Source organism: Oryx dammah, unplaced genomic scaffold (genome assembly GCF_014754425.2).
Source record: "Oryx dammah isolate SB20612 unplaced genomic scaffold, SCBI_Odam_1.1 HiC_scaffold_21, whole genome shotgun sequence".
Classification (NCBI taxonomy): domain Eukaryota; kingdom Metazoa; phylum Chordata; class Mammalia; order Artiodactyla; family Bovidae; genus Oryx; species Oryx dammah.
This window is the reverse complement of record NW_024070205.1, coordinates 12329084-12351299: the sequence shown is the minus strand read 5'-3', so window position 1 is coordinate 12351299 and position 22216 is coordinate 12329084. Positions and strand designations below refer to the sequence as shown.

General features: G+C 37.1%; 1 non-coding gene across 1 annotated transcript; it reads left to right on the top strand.

The window, feature by feature from the left end:
* The first annotated feature begins 288 nt into the window (after positions 1–288).
* TRNAC-ACA lies at positions 289–360 on the top strand. Its single transcript has one exon. It is a non-coding gene; the product is annotated as a tRNA-Cys (tRNA).
* Positions 361–22216: the final 21856 nt, after the last annotated feature.

The following is a 22216-nucleotide window of genomic DNA, read 5'->3' as shown; positions in this document are numbered from 1 at the left end:
TTACACATATATGCATTAATATGCAATATATTTTTTCTCTTTCTGCCGCACTTTGCTCCCTGTGACAGTCTCTAGGTCCACCCACATCTCTACAAATGAACAGATTTTGTTCTTTTTATGGCTGAGCAATATTCCATTGTATATATGTATCACATGTTCTTTATCCATTCCTCTGCTGATAGGCATTCAGGTTGCTTCTATGTCCTGGCTATTATAAACAGCGCTGCAATGAATATTGGAGTGCAAGTGTCTTTTGAATTATGGTTTTCTCTGGGTATATTGTGGACTTCCCTAGTGGCTCAAACAGTAAAGCATCTGCCTACAATGCAGAAGACCCAGGTTCAATCCCTGGGTAGGGAAGATCTCTGGAGAAGGCAATGGCAACCCACTCCAGTATTCTTGCCTGGAAAATCCCATGGACGGAGGACCCTGGTAGGCTACAGTCCATGGGGTCACAAAGAGTTGGACACAACTGAGCAACTTCACTTTCTTTCACTTTCACTTTCTGGGTATATGACCAGTAGTGGGATTGCTGGGTCATATGGTAATTCTATTTTTAGTGTTTTAAGAAACCTCCATACAATTCTCCACCATGGTTGTATCAGTTTACATTCTGACCAATAGTGTAAGAGTATTCTCTTTTTTCCACACCTTCTCCAGCATTTATTGTTTGTAGACTTTTTAATGATGGCCATTCTGGTGGGTGTGAGGTGCTACCTGATTGTAGCAGCATAAAGAATATCTTTATATTGAACTCTGTATAGAGATCGCTAAAGAAAATATGCTTGATCAGATCGGAGATATATAAGCTATAGTTTCTGCATTGTTAAAACAAGGGAGAAATTTTACTCCAAATGTAGGAAATAATTCTCAGAAGATTTTGGCAAATTTCCCAGGGCTATTTTAAGTTTTAATGCATTAATAGAGGGAGCAAACATCATGGCACTGCTTAATAGTGTCGATCATGTATATTGTAAGCTATGATCAAGATTCGGGACTTAGCAGTCGAAGAGCTCTACCTTCAAATCTAGGTTCTTGCATTTGCTAGGTGTGTGATCTTGGGCTAGTACTTAATCTAAGTCTTAGGTCCTATACTTCGCTCAACCTCATCTCTAAAATGAAGATAATAATCCTAACTACTTCATCCAAATCAACTATCACTATAGGAATTAGTGCTAATATATTTGTCTATATTCTGTGAAAAATCTTCTAAAGCAGAACATTAAATTATATTTATTCTTTCTGTAAATTGAAACCAGACAATATTTTCCTGTCATGATGCTGGAATTTCCCATTTTGAATGTTCAAGGAACCTTATTCTTAATCATTTTCAATCTATTCCAGGCTCTGTCTAAGAAGTTTTTAAATCGTGTGACTTGATCACCTTAGACAATTGCTAGAAAATCACTGTAGAGAGATTAGTTTCTCTTTACCCACAAACTTAACACGAAATTGATCTACACTCTGCTCACACTTCACAGTCAAGCCAAGTCAAGCCTTAAATTTATATCACATGATAAGGATAAGAAATATACCTTTTGATGTAAAATTTATTTTATCAAGTTAATTTTTAAGTCATGTTACATATATATTTGTAAATTTTCTATAATATGAAAGTAGGATATAAGATTTTGTTTATATAAAAGAGTATATGTTTAAAAATCCTGGGAAAACTAATCTGATTCTATGAATATAGTAATAATCAGCACAATCTGAATCTGTTTATTCTGAGGACGACTTTATTCTAACTATGCGAAATGAAGTTAATTGCCCCTGAACTTTCAAAGTTGAAACAAAAGCATCAGAATAAGTATTTTATATCAGAAAATGAAACTTTCTTATAAAGTTTCTAAGTGGCACATTCTTATACATGAGATTTGACTTTAGTCGAATATAGTTCCCAAACACATTCATAACACCTGAAAAATATTAAATTTATATAGCATTAAAAATTAAAGTACATGAATATGTATATATTTAATCCTTTAATTTTTTTCTTAGATACATTATTTTTTTATGCCAAGGGCCATCTCTATAAAATGTAGAGCTGCTGTATTTCTCAAACCATACTTTCCAAATCAAAACCATTTATCCCAAGGGACAATTCCATTAGGTTCTATTTTCCTGGATATGACCTAGAATTTACAAGTCTGAGCTAGCTTAAGATCTAAATATTTATGAATTATAACCAATTCTTGGATAGTAGAGTTTCCAGTGATTACTTGAAGTATTAAAAGTGTTATCCATCACACAGAAAGCTATAAAATTCTACTTGTTAACATTCTGGAACTGTTTTTACAATATAATGGATTTTGTTTTGTTTTGCCAATGGTGAGTCCTTTAACAAGGTAATTAATGCAAATTGATTGTACCATTATTAGCATTAATGGACATATTCACGGACACACGTCAACACTCTTACAGAAGTCATGCATTTGTTAGCATGGCAAAATGAGGGAACCACAGGAAGGAAAATCTATTTATAGGCAAGAGCCCAGGAAAACCTGCTGGGAACACATATACTACTTTGGATAACTAGTCAAGGCCATTTTGTTATTTAAAAAATTACCCAAGGTCAGAAATACATAGATTGAAGAACAAGACTTTCAGATAATCATTCAAGGACAGAATTTCAGATGCAGTCTATCAAATTAAGCAAAGGTTATATGCATATTTGAATTATTTTATATGCATTTAGGAAAAACCCAAGATATGCATAATCCTTAAAATTTCTTATCTCGAGTATTACTCACAAGGTCATCCTTTGATGAACTGCAACAAGCAAGGTTAGAGTTCTCTTTGAATTTTAGTCTGCAAAGGAAAACTGTCACATTGAGAAAAAGGTTAGATCTCTCCAGCAGCTCATATAGGGACATAATTAATGGTACAAAGACACAGACAAATTAGTTTCCTAGGCCAGTACTCGGTTTTATATGAGATCACAAAGTTTTATTTTATTGGTAGGAGTAGTTACTGACTCATAGTTTAGCTAATCCCAAATTTGTTTTAACTTTGTTCCTCTTTTAAGAAATTCTGGCCAACTCACCATCAACACACACACACACACGCAAACCCCCAGGTGTCTAGTTATAGAACAGCACTCAGGTCAATGACAATCCCCAATTATGACTCAATTTTCATGTCTCCCATCAACTTGTGCCCTTTCAGAATCCTAAGCTTTCAAGATACTACCTTTTACTGTATGTCAATAGGTGGTAACTGGTTAATTGATTAATTAAATCAACGAATGGGTTACTTTGTCAAGCAATCTTAACTTCTAGCATTCAACTTCATAAAGTAGATGCTATTATTATTATTATTATGCTCACTTCATAACTGAGAAAACTGGGACACAGAAAAATGGCATTCAAACACAGGCCTCGCAACTAAAAAAATCCTATCTACTTTTCAAAAATATTTATTTATTTTCTTACTTATTTGTGTGGCTGCACCAGGTCTTCCTTCATAGCTCAGTCAGTAAAGAATCTGACTGCAATGCAGGAAACCTGGGTTCTAATCCTGAGTCGGGAAGATCCCTGGGAAAAGGAAATGGCACCCCACTCCAGTACTCTTGCCTAGAAAATCCCATGGACAGAGGAGCCTGGCGGGCTACAGTCCATGGGGTCGCAAGAGTCGGACACAGCTGAGCGACTAAACCAGCACCACCAGGTCTTAAGCACTCAGGATATTTACTTGTAGCATGCAAACTCTTAGCTACAGCATGTGGGATCTAGTTACCTAACCAGCGATTGAACCCTACCCTCCTGCATTGGGAGTGTGGAGTCTTAGCCACAGGGAAGTCACCCATGTGCTTTCAATTATACAATTCTTTCCAAGGTGTGTTTTAGAATATTAATAGACTTTTTGCTCAAATAGATCACGAAAATGCTGGGTTAGACACAAATTAACAGTTTTTTCATCATAGGGATCCTCAGAGCTCATGAGTTTTGTAAACATCTATGAAGTGGAATCTGCCTACAATGTAGGAGACCTGGGTTCAATTCCTGGGTTGGGAAGATCCCCTAGAGAAAGATATGGCAACCCACTCCAGTCTGGGAAATCCCATGGACAGCAGAACCTGGCAGGCTACAGTCCATGGGGTTGCAAAGAGTCAGACTCAACTGTGCAACTAACACTGTGAGGAAGATAATATATACATACTAGTTCCAAAATATATTAACATATAGTAACCTTTTCTCTCCACTCAGAATGTCATATAGGACTAGTATTTTCTTTTGGAATGTACTTTTGGAAAAATGGCACCAAAACATGTGTTTTTCTTTTTAATTAATTTATTGTACTTATTAATAAAGAGCCTGTACACTTTTCAAACTGGTGTTCTTCCTCAATTCAATTAAATGTTCTTCTATCTTATTAATTATCTTTGTCTTATCCTTTTATTCTCTACCTATTTGGAGATTTTTTATTAAATACTTATCTTTCCTCTCATTTTGTTTCATCATGATAATATTTTTTGTCATCGTCTATGGACTTCCTCTCCCCTTCATGGACCACAGCCTTGTGGTGGTGAAGGGGCTTACATAACTCAGTAAAGTTATAAGCCATGCCCTGCAGGGCCACCCAGATGGATGGGTCATCCATCCTAGGTGAAGAATTCTGACAAAATGTGGTCCACTGGAGAAGGAAATGGCAATCCACTCCAGTATTCTTGTCTGGAGAATCCCATGGACAGTATGAGATGGAAAAGAGATGTAACACCAGAAGATGAGCCCCCCAGATTGGAAGATGTCCAATATGCTATTGGGGAAGAGTGGAGGGTAATTACTCATAGATACAGTAAGAATGAAGCAACTGGGCCAAAGCAGAAACAATGCTAAGTTGTGGATATGTCTGGTGGTGAAACTAAAGTTTGATGCTGTAAAGAACAATATTGCCTAGGAACCTGGAATGTTAGGATCATGAATCAAGGTAAACTGGGCATACTCAAGCCGGAGATGGCAAGATTGAACATTGACATCTTAGGAATCAGTGAATTAAAATGGCTAGGAATGGGGCAAATTTAATTCAGATGACCATTATATCTACTAATGTGGGCAAGAATCCCTTAGAAGAAATGGAATAGCCCTCATAGTCAACCAAAGAGTCCAAAGTGCAGCACGTGGGTGTAACCTCAAAAATGACAGAATGATCTTGGTTTGTTTCCAAGGCAAACGATTTAACATCACAGTAATCCAAGTCTATGCTCCAACCACTAATGCCAAGGAAGCTGAAATCAAACAGTTCTATGAACACAAGACTTACAAAACCTACTAGAACTAACACCCCCCAAAACCATCCTTTTCATCATAGAGTTTTGGAGTGCCAAAGCAGGAAGTCAAGAGATATGTGGAGTAACTGGAGTACAAAATGAAGCAGAGCAAAGGCTATCAGAGTTTTGTCAAAAGAACACACTGGTCATAGTAAATACCCTTTTCCAACAACCAAAGAGATGACTTTACACATGGACAAAACCAGATGGTCAATACTGAAATCAGATTGATTATGTTCTTTGCAGCCAGTGAAGGAGAAGCTCTATTCAGTCAGCAAAAACAAGACCTAGAGCTGACTACGGCTCAGATCATGAGCTCCTTACTGCAACATTCAGGCTTAAATTGAAGAAAGTAAGGAAAACCACTAGACCATTCAGGTATGATCTAAATCAAATCCCTTATGATTATACAGTAGAAGTGACAAATAGATTCAAGGGATTAGAGCTGGTAGACAGAGTGTCTAAAGAATCATGGACGGAGATTAGTAACACTGTACAGAAGGCAGTGACCAAAACCATCTCAAAGAAAAAGAAATGTATGAAGGCAAAGTGGTGTATAAGGAGGCTTTACAAATAGCTGAGCAAAGAAGAGAAGTGAAAGGCAAAGGAGAAACAGAAAGATATACTCAACTGAATGCAGAGTTCCAGAGACTAGCAAGGCGAGAAAAGTTTATTGCCTAAACAAACAATACAAAGAAATAGAGGAAAACAATAGAATGAAAAAGACTAGAGACCTCTTCGAGAAATTTGGAGAGATAAAGGGAATATTTCATGCAAGGATAGGCATGATAAAGGACAGAAATGGTAAGGACCTAACAGAAGCAGAAGATATTAAGAGGAGGTGGCAAGAATACACAGAAGAACTATACCAAAAAAAAAAAAAAAAAAGATCTTAATGACCTGAATAACACAATGATATGGTCACTCACCTAGAGCCAGACATCCTGGAATGTGAAGTCAAGAGGGCCTTAGGAAGCATTACTACAAACAAAGCTAGTGGAGGTGAGGGAGTTCCAGCTGAGTTATTTCAAATCCTAAAAGATGATGCTGTGAAAGTGCTGCACTCAATAAGCCAGAAAATTTGGAAAACTCAGCCGTGATCACAGAACTGGAAAAGGGCAGTTTTTATTCCAGTTTCAGAAAAGAAGTGCCAAAAAGTGTTCAAACTACCATGCAAATGAGCTCATTTCACATACTTGCAAGGTTATGCTCAAAATCCTTCAAGCTAGGCTTCAGCAACATGTGAACCGACAAATTCCAGATGTACTAGCTCCATTTAGAAAAGGCAGAGGAACCAGAGATCAAATTGTCAACATTTGTTGGATTATGGAGAAGCAAGGGAGTTCCAGAAAAACATCTACTTCTGCTTCATCGACAAGGTTAAGGTTTTTGACTGTGTAGATCACAACAAATTGTGGAAAATACTTAAATTGATGAGAGTACCAACGACCTTACTTGTCTCTGGAGAAAACTATATGCAGCTCAAGAAGCAACAGTTAGAACCGTGCAACAACTAACTGGCTCAAAATTAGAAAAGAAGTACAGCAAGGATGTATATTGTCACACTGCTTATTTAACTTATATGCAGATTGCATCATGAGAAATGCCAGACTGGCTGAATCACAAGTTGGAATCAAGATTGCCAGGAGAAATATCAACAACCTCAGATATGCACTGATACCGCTCTTATAGCAGAAAGCAAAGAGGACCTGAGGAGCTTCTTGATGAGGGTGAAAGAGGGGAGTGAAAAATTGGCTTTAAACTAAAAATTCAAAAACCAAGATCATGGCATCCTGTCCCTCACTTCATGGCAAATAGATGGGGGAAAAGTGGAAACAGTGACAGATTTTATTTCTTTGGCTCCAAAATCACTGTGGACAGTGACTGCAGCCATGAAATTAAAAGATACTTGCTTCTTGAGAAATAAAAGCTATGACAAAGCTAGACAGTGTATTAAAAAGCAAAGCCACTACTTTGCTGACAAAGGTCCTTATAGTCAAGGGTATAGTTTTTATCCAGTAGTTATGTACAGATGGGAGAGTTGGTCCATGAAGAAGGCTGAGCACCAAAGAACTGATGCTTTTGAGTTGTGGTGCTGGAGAAGACTCTTGAGAGTTCCTTGGACTGCAAGATCAAAGCAGGGAATCCTAAAGTGATCAACCTTGAATATTTATTGGAAGGACCGATGCTGAAGTTGAAGCTCCAATACTTTGGCCACCTGATGGGAAGAGACAGTTCACTGGAAAATACCCTGATGCTGGAAAAGATTGAAGGCAAAAGGGGAAGGGAATGGCAAAGGATGAGATATACAAGATATTAAAAGCATCACTGACTCAATGGACTTGTGTTTGAGCAAACTCCAAAGACAGGGAAGGACAGGGAAATCTGGCATGCTACAATCCATGGAGTCACGAAGTATTGGACATGACTTAGAGACTGAATAGCAACATGGATTTCATATACTTTGCTAACTCAATTTTAGGGGGAGTATATAACTTACTAATTATTACCTAATATTTTCTTTATTTTTATTGTGATAAAATATACATGACACTTACATTCATCAACATCATCTGTCTCCAGATCTTTTTCATTTTTCAAATTGAAACTCTGACACTTTAAATACTAACTCTCCATTCCCCAGCTTCCAGAAACCACTATTTCACCTTATGTCTCTGTGAATTTGACAACTATTATCTCAACATGTAACTAGAAGCCTGGAGCATCTGTCCTTCTCTGAGTGGTTATTTTACTTAGCACAATGCCTTCAAGGTCCGTCCATTTTATTGCATGTGTCAGAATTTCCCTCCTTTTTAAAGCTGAATAATATTCCATTGTATACATATATGCCATATTTTCCATTCACCCATTAATGGACATTTGGGTGGCTTTCCTTTTGGCTATTGTGAATAATACAGCTGTGAGCAAGGGTTGTGCATATCTGTTAGAGTCTGCTTTGAATTCTTTGGGGTATATGTCCAAAAGTGGAATTGTTGGATTGTGTATTTTTTTATCTCAGTGTAATACTTTGAGGAACTGCTGTGCTTTTTTTTTCACAGCAGCTACATTTACATTCCCATTAACAGTGCACAAAGATTCCAATTTTTCCATAGTGTCTCCAACACTTGTTATTTTCTTTCTTTTTTGTTTGCTTATAGATCCAACCAGTCCATCCTGAAGGAGATCAGTGCTGGGTGTTCATTGGAAGGACTGATGCTAAAGCTGAAACTCCAGTACTTTGGCCACCTCATGCGAAGAGTTGACTCATTAGAAGAGACTCTGATGCTGGGAGGGATTGGGGGCAGGAGGAGAAGGGGACGACAGAGGATGAGATGGCTGGATGGCATCACCGACTCGATGGACATGAGTTTGGGTGAACTACAGGAGTTGGTGATGGACAGGGAGGCCTGGCGTGCTGTGATTCATGGGGTCGCAAAGAGTCGGACACAACTGAGCAACTGAATTGAACTGTTAACAGCCACGTTAATGGGTATGAAGTAACTTATGATTTAAGGAATGTTTCAAATATTGATCTTGTAGCCCCATAGGGCACACACTGTTTCATCACATGATCATGGATACCTAGAAGAACATGTGATACATACTGGATGCTTAGGAAGGATTTATTATATATAGTAAGAGAGAAGACTAGATTCAAAGATAAAGTCTAGAATGAAAAATGAGTTTATACTTTGTCCACTGTTAAAGTGGGAGCCGTCATGAATTCAGAAAAAAGTAAATATTTGAGGTAAGAAATGGTCATTTTTGTTGGAAATTTTTTCTGGAGTTGAGCCCATATAGGAAATAGCAAAACTAGTCATGAGTTCATGAGAACAGAGTAAAATCAACCCAAAAGAGTTTGGTAAAAGAGAAGAAAGAGGGACTTCGTTGGTGATCCAGTGGTTAAGATTCACCTTCCAATGTAGGGGGTGCAGATTTAATCCTTGGTCAAGGAGCTATGACCCCACATGCCTCATGGCCAAAAAAAATCAAAACATAAAGCAGAAGCAATATTGCAAAAAGTTCTATAAAGACTTTTAAAAGGCTCCACATCAAAAAAATTTTTTTTAAAAAAAGAAGAATAAAAGGTGACTCTAAGTTTAGCATCTTGATTGACTGTCTGGCAGGGGAGCCACTAAGAGAAATTTTAAAATTGAATATAAAGACAGTGTACTTTCTACTGTCCTAATATTATTCTTAGGCAAATTAGCTCAATACACCCTTAGTCCATCCATTCTACTCCTGCTGATGCCTCTTCCCAAAGTTATATTGGGACATGAATGTGCTACTTTTTATTTTCACAAATTGTCAGGCTCTTTGACTCCATCACTGATTTGTCTTACAAAATTCTAGCTTCTCTAGGAACCTTCTCAAACTTCTTTTCCTATTCATTTTGTCTAAAGCAGTGCCTCCAATAAAATATCCTCACTGGGCAAGCTGTGCCCACAAATGCATTTCAAAGATTTCTTCAATACTTGTTCCTTTGTGCTTAGGTCCTCTCTATGACTTTCTTCAGAAATACGTTTTGTGAAACTGTGAACTCCTATAGAAAAAAGGACCATTTCAGCATGCTTTCAAAAAACCTGATACTCTAGACAAAACCATGTTTAATGGGCTCATGCCCTTGCTGATGAGTTACACCTCAGAAAACACTTGCAGACTCCTTCACTCATTTGAAAATCATCAATGGTAGGCATTCTGCCTTTCCCCTGGCCTATATATACTTAAGAATTCGTCACACAGGTTTGAGGACAAACATTTGTGCTTAAAATCCAACATTTTTAGCAAAATAATAATATCGAATTTTGACTATATATGATTCACTTGATTATCCATATTAACGGTAGACAAAGAAAACATGAATCACAGAAAATTTTCAAAATTATAATTTAAGAAAACAGTTGGCCTTTTCTATCATCTTGGATCAGAGTTCCAAGAAACAAGATTTATACACTCAAATTTTATTTCATTTCATATCCTCAGAGCTCTTCTCACCAGTTAATTATCTACAGTTAGCACACACTGTGAGCTATTGTTAGAACACACTTTGTTCTGTACTTTATATGCATTATGATATTTAATTCTACTATCATATTTAACTTATGGAAGTGGTTCTTATTATCCTCAGTTGACAAATTTAAGAAAAAAAAACGGAGGCTTAGTGAGAAAAGTAACTTACTCAAAATGAATCCCTAAGAAGTGGCAGAGCCACTCCAAAAATATATAAAAAATAGAAGAATGGAGTAAAGCATAATTTTCTGACAGTTTGGTTCCTAAAACATGGACCTCTGTTGCTGAGCATTGAATGGTTTTCTCAGTCCAGCTAGAAATGGAGAAGGCATTGGCAACCCAGTCCAGTACTCTTGCCTGGAAAATCTGGTATAACATTGGCAGGCACTGAAAATTGATAATGACTGAATCTCAATTAGACTTGAGAAAACTGGTTTGTTTGCCCAAAACCTGACAGCTAGCAAGTAGCTAGCTTCCTACCGCATCATGTCAATTCACTTCTAGCGACAGAGACCTCCTCACTTCATAAACAAGAGACTTCCGCTGAGTGGGTCAGTCTTTTTGTTTATATTAAGTCCCAGGGCTCTCATGAGTCATACAGTTGTATAAGGGAGGCTCTGAAGGGTTAACTAGCTTCCCCAGTACCGTACAGTTATTTAGAAGCAGAGTCACATCTGGTATAATCATAAAGAATAATGTCTTTAAAAGCAAATAGGCCTAGATTCAGATTCTGATCTTGCCATTGAACTAGGAGTATGACTTAGGGCAAGCTGTGGAGCCTCTCTAACCATCTGCTTTGTCATCTGTAAAATGAAAGTAGTAGCAGTGCTTTCTTTATAGGTTTAAGTGTTAAAGGTAATTGCAAATATTATGTAGCCCCGATTATGTGCCTTGCAACAAGTCTTACAGGTAGACAGAGTATTATTTTCCTAATAAAAGGCAGAGATAGGTTAACTAAGTTGCCCACCATCTCGTAACAGTAAGTGAGGAGTTCAAATTCAAAACCAGACTGGTTCAGAAGCCTGTGACCACTACAACACTCTAATATAAAGTAGTTAGCACAGGAACTACAATACATTAAACACTCAACTCAGAGCTCCTTCAATTTCATCATGCATATCCTTGCCCATTTCTAAAACTGTCCAAAGAATGACGTTCCATACTGTTCTGCAAAGTGGCACAGCCAGATTGCTCAGTCCCTAGTTAATCGTGATGTGCTCCATAAAATCAGCTCTTCCGGAAGAAAACAATGATAGAAAAAGTCTTCGTTCATTCCTCCTCTGTCCCAAACACCCCAGTCTCAGGAGGGTCAGAGTAATTGAGTTCTTCAGAGGATAAATTTAAAAATTATTAGAAAGCAAATTATATGTGATAGCAAGGATCCAAATACTGAACTATGCATAGCCTAAAAGAAGAAAAATATTTGTAGAAATAAAATTAAAGAGAAAACGTTCAAAATAGTCCAGTAGACATAATTGTGTTTGGTTTCTGACAATAATTTTTGAAATATTTTGAAGTCATATATTTTACCTACTATGCCTCAACTTCAAGTTAAATTTTGTAATTTACCCTTCCATTTAAACTGTGTCTCTATCAATTTTCAAAATAGCTTACCTTTGAGTTACTTCTCTTCAATATTCAAATACTACCTTCTTTGACAATATTTATTTATACTTTGGAAGATAATGAAGACATAACAAGCATGGATGAGTTTTATTGGAAAACTAGAAAAAAGATTCTCCCAAGTAAAGACTCTAAGGAAATTACTGTATAACTCAGTGACCTCTGTGATGAATGACTACACTTCATTTTTGAAGATTAATTTTGTGAGAAGTTTCATGAACAGATGGAATTGTCCCTGTCTTGCTGGAAGAATCATGATCTAAGTTATGGGTTAGCTTGTTAAAACAGAAGTATATTCAAGTTAGAGGGATTCCCAGGTGGTTCAGTGGGAAAGAATCCACCTGCAATGCAGGAGACCCTGGAGATGCCAGTTCAATCCCTGGGTCAGAAAGACCCTCTGGAGGAGGAAATGGCAACCCACTCCAGTATTCCTGCCAGGAAAAGCCCATGAACAGAGGGGCCTGGTATGCTGCAGTCCATGGGGTGGCAAAGAGTTGGACACGACTGAGCATGCACACATACTCAAGTTAGAGTGATATTTTTTGTGTGACCCGATTCAATTGACAAAGATTAAAGAGCAGTCAAGACACAGATTGACACTCCTTAGCTTTGCTGAATGGGTAAAATGCACACACTGAGCTCCATATTTGATTTTTATATTCTTACAGATAGTCTCAAAATGAAATAACTAATTACTATCTAATTTATACTTTGTTTTTCTTTAGATACAAAAAGCAGGCACGTTTTCATTTTTTCAACATTATCTATCCAACCTAATTTCTACCCTAACTGAAATATAAATTCTCATATTTGATTGCATAATTTCTTCCACGGCAACAATAAAAGATGTGAGAGTATTCCTTGCTGCAGGGGAAAATAATTATAACGTATTGATAAGCCATCTTAAGATTCCATCTTAATGTAAATGGCCTTATAACTGAAGAGAGAAAAGAGAGAAATAGAAGCAAACGAAGTGACATTCAACAAACAGAAATGCTTGGAATACAACATTTTTCCGTGGTTTCAGGAATGTTGAGAAAGGGTCAAATAGAGAGAAAATGTCAGATAGTGATGCCTCCTGATTAGAATTTTTTAATAAATAATGTTTCTTTAAAAATTTCTGAGGAAAAAAGGAAAAGAATTCCTTATTCCAGGAGTACAATTAACTGATTTGGCTTCTGTGTCCCTTTGCAAATTCTTTGGGAACAAAATGAAATATACGGAGTTAAAAATAATATGTGACTCTGGAGCTTGACTATAGTACTAGAAATGCTGCGGGAATATTTAGATAGAGTCCTCTAGACGATGTTTACGAACTTTAAGGAATAAAATTTGGACCCTGAAATGGAAATTTGGACGCCTTAACATACACCAACTTCGTTCACTTTCAACTCTTATGCTACCTTACCATCTCCTGAAGGACCAGCAGCTGTTGGTACCAGCAAGCAAAATATAATTAAAGTGCACGAGTCAATGAGTCATAAATCTGTACCATTTGAGGCCTGACTCAAAGGACATCACTCATGGGCCCTACATCAAGGAACTAAGTGAGGTGGATCCAGGAGAAGGTTTGTCGTTAAGCCCCTGGAAGGGTTTTCCTGGTGGTGCTAGTGGTAAAAACCTACCTGCCCATGCAGGAGACCTAAGAGATATGGGTTTGATCCCTGGGTTGGGAAGATCCCATGGAGAAGGAAATGCGAAGGTATTCCAGTATTCTTGCTTGGAATCCCAGGGACAAAGGAGCCTGCTGGGCTGAGATCCATAGGTCATAGAGTTGGACATAACTGAAGCAACTTAGGGTGGATGGATGAAGACCCTGGAATGGGTGGGTGGGTCTATGATATTCTTAGTGAGATGTGGGGTCTCTTTGGTCTCTAAGATTTACAGAAGAGATAAACATGTGGCCTAAGTTTTCTTTACCATTGAGGTTAGGAGAACAAGGAGAATGAACAGCTAGAAGCTTTCCTCTTATGTCTCAAAAGAGACATTGACAACCTACCTGTTGCTGTAACATACATAACTACTTCCTACCACTGTGAATATCTCTCAAAAAAAAAAAAAAGAGAGAGAGAGAGAAAACACAATGACCAATATCAGAAATGAAAGAGATCATTACAGATTCTACAAACCTTAAAAGGAAATAGGGTGTGTTAAAAAATATGATGCCAATAAATGTGATAACACAGATAAAATTGATAAATGCCCTGAATGACACACATTATAAAAACAGACTTAAGAAAAAGACTTAGATGATCATAATGTTAATATCTAAATATTAAATATTAACTTGTAAATAGTTGAATTCATAATTTAAAACCTTACCAAAAAGAAAACTCTAGGCTTGGGTAACATCTATGAATTCACCCAAACATTTAAAGAAGAAATAGTACAATCTTACACAAATCTTTCCAAATATAAAGGAGAATGGAATACTTTATAACATTTTACAAGGTCAATAAATACAACTCATGAAAATCTGACAATGATTTTGTAAGAAAATAAAACTACAAACCAATATCCTATATGAATTTGGACCTAGAAATCCTTAACAATACCAGTAAGTAAAATCCGGAGATACGTAAAAAGTCAATTCATCACAACTAATTAGAGCTTATCTTAGGAACATGAGATTGACTTACTATTTGAAAATCAGTCAGCATAATACACTACATTAAAATATTAAAAGAAAAAATTAAAATGTGATTATGCAGTAAATATAGAAAAATCATTTCACAAAATTCTATACCCATTCATGATAAAAAAAAAAAATTGGAAAAGTTCTCAGCAATTTGGGAATAAATGGTAACTTTCTCAACCTGATAAAAGTTGTCTGCCAAAAAACCTCAAAATGCTACAGTTGTTAACATATTTAAGGAAGAAATACTGAGTGCTTTGCCCTCCAAAGATCAGGTACAAAGTAATGATACACATCCCCATCAGTTCTGTTCAATACTGAATTGGTATTCTATCCTGTGCAACAAGGCAAGAAAAAAAAATTAAAAACATAACAGATGAAAAGGGAAAAGTAAAATAACCTCTATTCACAGATGATATGATTATACATTTAGTAAATTTGAAGCATCTACAGAACAAGTATGAGAACAAATTGGTGAATTTATTAAGGCTGCAGAATATAAGGTCAATACACAAAGTCAACTGAACTCCTGTATATTATTAACAAACAACTGAAAAATGAAATCAAGGAAATGATACCATATACAACAACATTTAAAAATACTGAAATACTAAGGGAAAAGTTAAATGAAAAATCTCAAGGTCTATAAACTAAATACTATAAAGCATTGTTGAAAAAAAATTATTAAAGACAATTTAAGTAAAGGAAGTGTGAAATATGTTTGAGGATTCAGTCTTGCAAACATGCAAATTCTCCCTCAGATAATCTATAGATCAAAGACAAATCAATTCAAACCTTAGTAGGTATTTTGAAGAAATTAATAAACCAATTCAAACAATTGAAAGTAGAAAGTAGTTAAAGCAATATGGAAAGGAAGAACCAAGTTGGAAGACTTACACTAATGTTTTAAAATTTTGTATAAAGTTATTTTTTATTAAGACAGTGTGATATTTATGTAATATAGCAAAATAGATCACTGGAACAGAATAGAAAGTCTAGATATATACCCATAATTGTGTACACAATCTGGTTTTCAATAAACCTAAGTATTTGAATACCATTTCAACAAATGATGCTGGAACAACTGAATATCCATATGGAAAACAAATGGACCTTATAGTCATGCTTGTCTTATCATACACAAAAATTAATTTTAGATAGATTACAGATTAAAAGTGAAAATTAAAATTATAAAATTTTAGAACAAGCATAGAGTATTCACAAACCTGAAATAGCCTAAGATTTCTTACATAGTTTACAGAAAGCACTAACTACAAAAAATTAATAAATTGGAATTCATGAAAATTAAAAATTTTTATCAAAGGGCATTGTTAAGAAAATGAAGGGATAAAAACTGAACTAGGAAAAAATATCTGTTATGCATGTATCTCACAAAGGACCAGTGTCCAGAATACATAAAGAATTCTGTAAACCAGTCACAAATCTGACAACACCAAATGATGAAGCGGAGGCAGAGCATGGAAACCATGATTCACTGCTCCAGGAAGCAGAAGGCACAGTTGCTTTAAAAAGTAATTTGACGTTTTCTTATAAAGGTAAACATATACTTACCAAAGAAACAAGAAATTCAACTCCCAGGAATTTATACAAGTTAGCTGAACATCTAGGTTCTGACAAAAACCTGTACACCAATGTCAATAGTAGCTTTATTCATTATGGTCGAAAACTGGAAACAAGCAAGATACCTTCCAACAGGTGAATGGATAAACAAACTGTGGTATGTCTATGCAATGTGTTACTACTCAAGTTACTCAAACAATAATATGGGTGAAACTTAAGTGTATTTTGCTAAGGAGAAGAAGCCAGAACAAAAGTCTACATATATAAACTTTCGATTATATGCCGGGAAAAAAGCAAAACTATAGAAATGGAAGACAGATAATGGTTTCTAGAAATTGGGAAATTAAGAAGAAATTGACAATAAAGCTACATAAAGGAATTTTAAGGTGATGAAACTGTTCTGTATAGTACTGGGATGATGGATACATGACCTTAGACATCTGTCAAATCCCCACTGAACTGTACAATACAAAGTAACTTTACATATGCAAATATTAAAAACTCAACCAGATGTCAGGTGGTGACAGGATGGAATGCAGACTGTGATAAATGAGTCTGGCTGTATTAAATATGTATGACATAACATCACTAAAGTGGGGATGGAAAAAAGGAACTTGCAAAACTGTGTTTTTACTAGACAGTGTAAGTAAAAACCAAAATGATTTGTAAGCAAACACTAACTCTAGTTGGCAAATTTGTTTCTCAGAGGGGTGTAGTTTAGAAATTCTGAAACTGCGCATATGTTAGAGGTGAACAAAAAGTAAACAAATTGTGCAAACAGGATCCAGCTTTCTAACCGTCTGAGGAAGAAGTTACAAATGAGCAAGTGGTAGGGGTTGGGGTAGGTTAATTAGAATGAACTCTGTGATGCTGGATTAGAATCATCAATGTCAACATGAATTCATGTATGTTTTAAAGTATATCATATAGATAAATATAAATATATGGATGCATATTTGTCTAGATCTTGCTTTCTAATATCTTTGTCCAATAAAAGGACCCATGGTTCTTTGTGAAAAAGGTTGAATTTAGAGCTCATTCAGGGAAAATACCAGATGACCCTGGAGCACCTCATGCTAGAAAATAAGAAAGTGCAAGAAGAAAAATGGTAACAAGGAGAAAAAAGGAGACGAAAAAGAATATTGAATATACAAAGGAGGTAGGAGGCAAAAGAGTTCCCACAGGCGAAAGCTGGAATAATGTGAACTAAAATAGTAATTGGATTAGATTATAATATAAATAAAATAAATAGATACAAATCCATATAGATATAAATAAATAAGTCAATAATAAATAGTGGAGAAGGAACAAATCTTTCTTACAGAGAAGTTCAAATAGTATATATAGATACTTCTTCCAGGAGGTGATACTTAATTTCCCTCCCCTTGAGTGTGAGACGGACTTAGTGAATGGAGTCAAAAAGACTGCGTTTGGAAAAAGAAAACAGTAAATTTATAGTGGAAACTTGACACACTAAGTTAGCCAAGTGATCAAGGCTAACATCATCAGAAAGCCATGTTGAGATCGTGTGTAATCAGACTTGAGGTAATTAGAAGGGAGCTTCATTTGTGTGATATCCTTCCAAAAACCGTAACTATAGTCCAATCATGAGCAAATACCAGACGAGCTCAAACTTAGGAACATCCTACAAAATACTTGCCCAGTAGAACTTTTCTAGCTATCAAGGTCATGAAAAACAAAAACAGAAGCAAAATGATTGAGAAGTGGTCACATACTGAAGGAGATTGAAGAGATGTGACAACTCAATGCAATGTGGTGTTCCAGATTTAGTCCTGGAACAGAACACGGAGAGTCAAAACTAGAGAAATTCGAATAATATACAGATTTTAATGAATAATAATATACAAATATAGGTACACTAATTGCAACAACTGATGAATTTGAGTAAAGTCTGCAACGTAGTTAAAGCACTGTACCGATGTTAACATTCTAGTTAACATGGTTATATAGTGAAGAATGACATCAGTGAACTAAAATGGACTGGAATGGGTGATTTTAACTCAGATGATCATTATATCTACTACTGTGGGCAAGAATCCCTTAGAAGAAATAAGTAGCCATCATAGTCAATGAAAGAGTCCAAAATGCTATACTTGGATGCAATCTCAAAAATGACAGAATAACCTCTATTTGTTTCCAAGGCAAACCATTCAATATCACAGTAATCCAAGTCTATGCCCCAACCAGTAATGCTGAATAAGCTGAAGTTGAATATTTCTATGAAGACCTACAAAAACTTCTAGAACTAACACCCCCCAGAAGATATCCTTTTCATTATAGGGGACTAGAATACAAAAGTAGGCAGTCAAGAAACACCTGGAGTAACAGGAAAATTTGGCCTTGAAGTACAAAATGAAGCAAGTCAAAGGCTAACAGAGTTTGGCAAGAGAATGCACTGGTCATAGCAAACACCCTCTTCCAACAACAAACGAGAAGACTCTACATATGGACATCACCAGATGGTCAATACTGAAATCAGACTGATTATATTCTTTGCAGCCAAAGATGGAGAAGCTCTACACACTCAGCAAAAACATGAGCTGACTGTGGCTCAGATCATGAACTCATTATTGCAAAATTTAGACTTAAATTGAGGAAAGTAGGGAAAACTACTAGACCATACAGGTACGACCTAAATCAAAACCCTTAAGATTATACATTGGAAGTGACAGATTCAAGGGATTAGATTTGATAGACAGAGTGCCTGAAGAACTACGAATGGAGGTTCCTGACACTGTACAGGAGGCAGTGATCAAGACTATCCCCAAGAAAAAGAAATGCCAAGAGAAAAAATGGTTGTCTGATGAGTCCTTCAAATCACTGAGAAAAGAAGAGAAGCAAAAGGCAAAGGAGAAAAGGAAAGATACCTATTTGAATGCAGAGTTCCAAAGAATAGCAAGGAGAGGTTAAAGAACCTTCCTCAGTGATCAAGGCAGAGAAATAGAGGAAAACAACAGAATGGAAAAGACTAGAGATCCCTTCAAGAAAATCAGAGATACCAAGGGAACATTTCATGCAAAGATGAGCAAAGTAAAAGACAGAAATGGTATGGACTAAACAAAAACAGAAGATATTAAGAAGAGGTGGCAAGAATACACAGAAGAACTATACAAAAAAGATCTTCACAATGCAGATAATCATGATGGTGTGATCACTCACATAAAGACAGACATCCTGTATTGCGAGTCAAGTGAGCCTTAGGAAGCATCACTATGAACAAAGCTAGTGGAGGTGATGGAATTCCAGTTAAGTTATTTCAAATCCTAAAAGATAATGCTGTGAAAGTGCTGCACTCAATATGCCTGCAAATTTGGAAAACTCAGCAGTGACCACAGGACTGGAAATTGTCAGTTTTCATTCCAATCCTAAAGAAAGGCAATGCCTAAAGAAAGATTCAAATTGCCACACAATTGCACTCATCTCACATTCTAGCAAAGTAATGCTCAAAATAATCCAAGCAAGGCTTCAACAGTACATGAACCATGAACTTCCAGATGTTCAAGCTGGGTTTAGAAAAGGCAGAGGAGCCAGATTTCAAATTGCCAACATCTGCTGGATCATAGAAAAAGCAAGAGAGTTCCAGAAAAATATCTACTTCTGCTTTATTGACTACGCCAAAGCCTTTGACTGTGTGGACCACAACAACCTCTGGAAAATTCTTAAAGAGATGGGAATGCCAGACCACCTGACCTGCCTCCTGAGAAATCGGTATGCAGGTCAAGAAGCAATAGTTGGAACTGGACATGGAACAACAGAGTGGTTCCAAATAGGAAAAGGAGGACGTCAAGGCTGTATATTGTCACCCTGCTTATTTAACTTATACGTAGAGTACGTCATGTGAAATGCTGGGCTTGATGAAGCACAAGCTAGAGTCAGGATTGCCGGGAAAATTATCAATAATCTCAGATACGCAGATGACACCACCCTTATAGCAGAAAGTGAAGAAGAACTAAAGAGCCTCTTGATGACAATGAAACAGCAGAGTGAGAAAGTTGGCTTAAAACTCAACATTCAGAAAACTAATATCATGGCATTAGGTCCCCTCACTTCATGGCGAATAGATGGGGAAACAATAGAAACAGTGACAGACTTTACTTTTGGGGGGCTCCAAAATCACTGCAGATCGTGACTGCAGCCATGAAATTAAAAGACGCTTGCTCCTTGGAAGAAAAGCTATGACAAACCTAGACAGCATATTAAAAACTGCTTAGCCAACAAAGGTTCATCTATTCAAAGCTATGGTTTTTCTAGTAGTCATGGATGGATGTGAGAGTTGGACTATAAAGAAAGCTGATCGCCAAAGAATAGATGCTTTTGAACTGTGGTGTTGTAGAAGATTCTTGAGAGTCCCTTGGACTGCAAAGAGATCCAAGCAGTCAATTCTAAAGGAAATCAGTCCTGAACATTCATTGGAAAGACTGATGCTGAAGCTGAAACTCCAATACTTTGGCCACCTAATGCAAAGAATCAACTCACTGGAAAAGACCCTGCTGCTGGGAAAGATTGAAGGCAGGAGGAGAAGGGTACGACAAAGGATGAGATGGTTGGATGGCATCACTGACGCAACGGACATGAGTTTTAGTAGACTCCGGAAGTTGGTGATGGTCAGGGAAGCCTAGTGTGCAGCAGTCCATAGGGTCACAAACAGTTGGACATGACTGAGCAACAGAACTGAACTGAACATTAAGGCAAGCTGGAGAAGGATTCATCTTCATAGAGGGAACTCAATGGCATCTTTGCAACTTCTATATAAATCAAAAAATATTCCAAATTAAAACTTCAGTTCAGTTCAATTCAGTCATTCAGTCATGTCTGACTCTTTGAGACCCTATGGACTGCAGCACTCCAGGCTTCCCTGTCCATCACCAACTCCCAGAGCCTACTAAAACTCATGTCCATCGCATCGGTGGTGCCATCCAACCATCTCATCCTCCATCATCCCCTTCTCCTCCTGTCTTCAATCTTTCCAAGCATCAGGGTCTTTTCAAATGAGTCAGTTCTTCACATCAGGTGGCCAAAGAATTTCAGCTGTAGCATCAGTCCTTCCAATGTATACTCAGGACTGATTTCCTTTAAGATGGACTGGTTGGATCTCCTTGCTGTCCAAGGGACTCTCAAGAGTCTTCTCCAACACCACAGTTCAAAAGCATCAATTCTTCTGCACTCAGTTCAGTTCAGTTGCTCAGTCATGTCTGACTCTTGCGACCCCATGAATCGCAGCACACCAGGTCTCCCTGTCCATCACCAACACCTGGAGTTCACTCAGACTCACGTCCATCGAGTCCACGATGCCATCCAGCCATCTCATCCTCTGTCATCCCCTTCTCCTCCTGCCCCCAATCCCTCCCAGCATCAGTCTTTTCCAATGAGTCAACTCTTCTCATGAGGTGGCCAAAGTACTGGAGTTTCAGCTTCAGCATCATTCTCTCCAAAGAAATCCCAGGGCTGATCTCCTTCAGAATGGACTGGTTGGATCTCCTTGCAGTCCAAGGGACTCTCAAGAGTCTTCTCCAACACCACAGTTCAAAAGCATCAATTCTTCAGTGCTCAGCTTTCTTCACAGTCCAACTCTCACATCCATACATGACCATTGGAAAAACCATAGCCTTGACTAGACGGAACTTGGTTGGCAAAGTAATGTCTCTGCTTTTGAATATGCTATCTAGGTTGGTCATAATTTTTCTTCCAAGGAGTAAGCGTCTTTTAATTTCATGGCTGCAGTCACCATCTGCAGTGATTTTGGAGCCCAACAAAATAAAGTCTGACACTGTTTCCACTGTCTCCCCATCTATTTCCCATGAAGTGAGGGGACCAGATGCCATGATCTTCATACTGCAGGCAGGAATCCCTTAGAAGAAAAGGAGTAGCCATCATGGTCAACAAAAGAGTCTGAAATGTAGTACTTGGATACAATCTCAAAAACGACAGAATGATCTCTGTTCATTTCCAAAGCAAACCATTCAATATCACACTAATCTAAGTCTATGCCCCAACCAGTAATGCTGAAGAAGGCGAAGTTGAACAGTTCTATGAAGACCTACAAGACCTTTTAGAACTAACACCCAAAAAAGATGTCC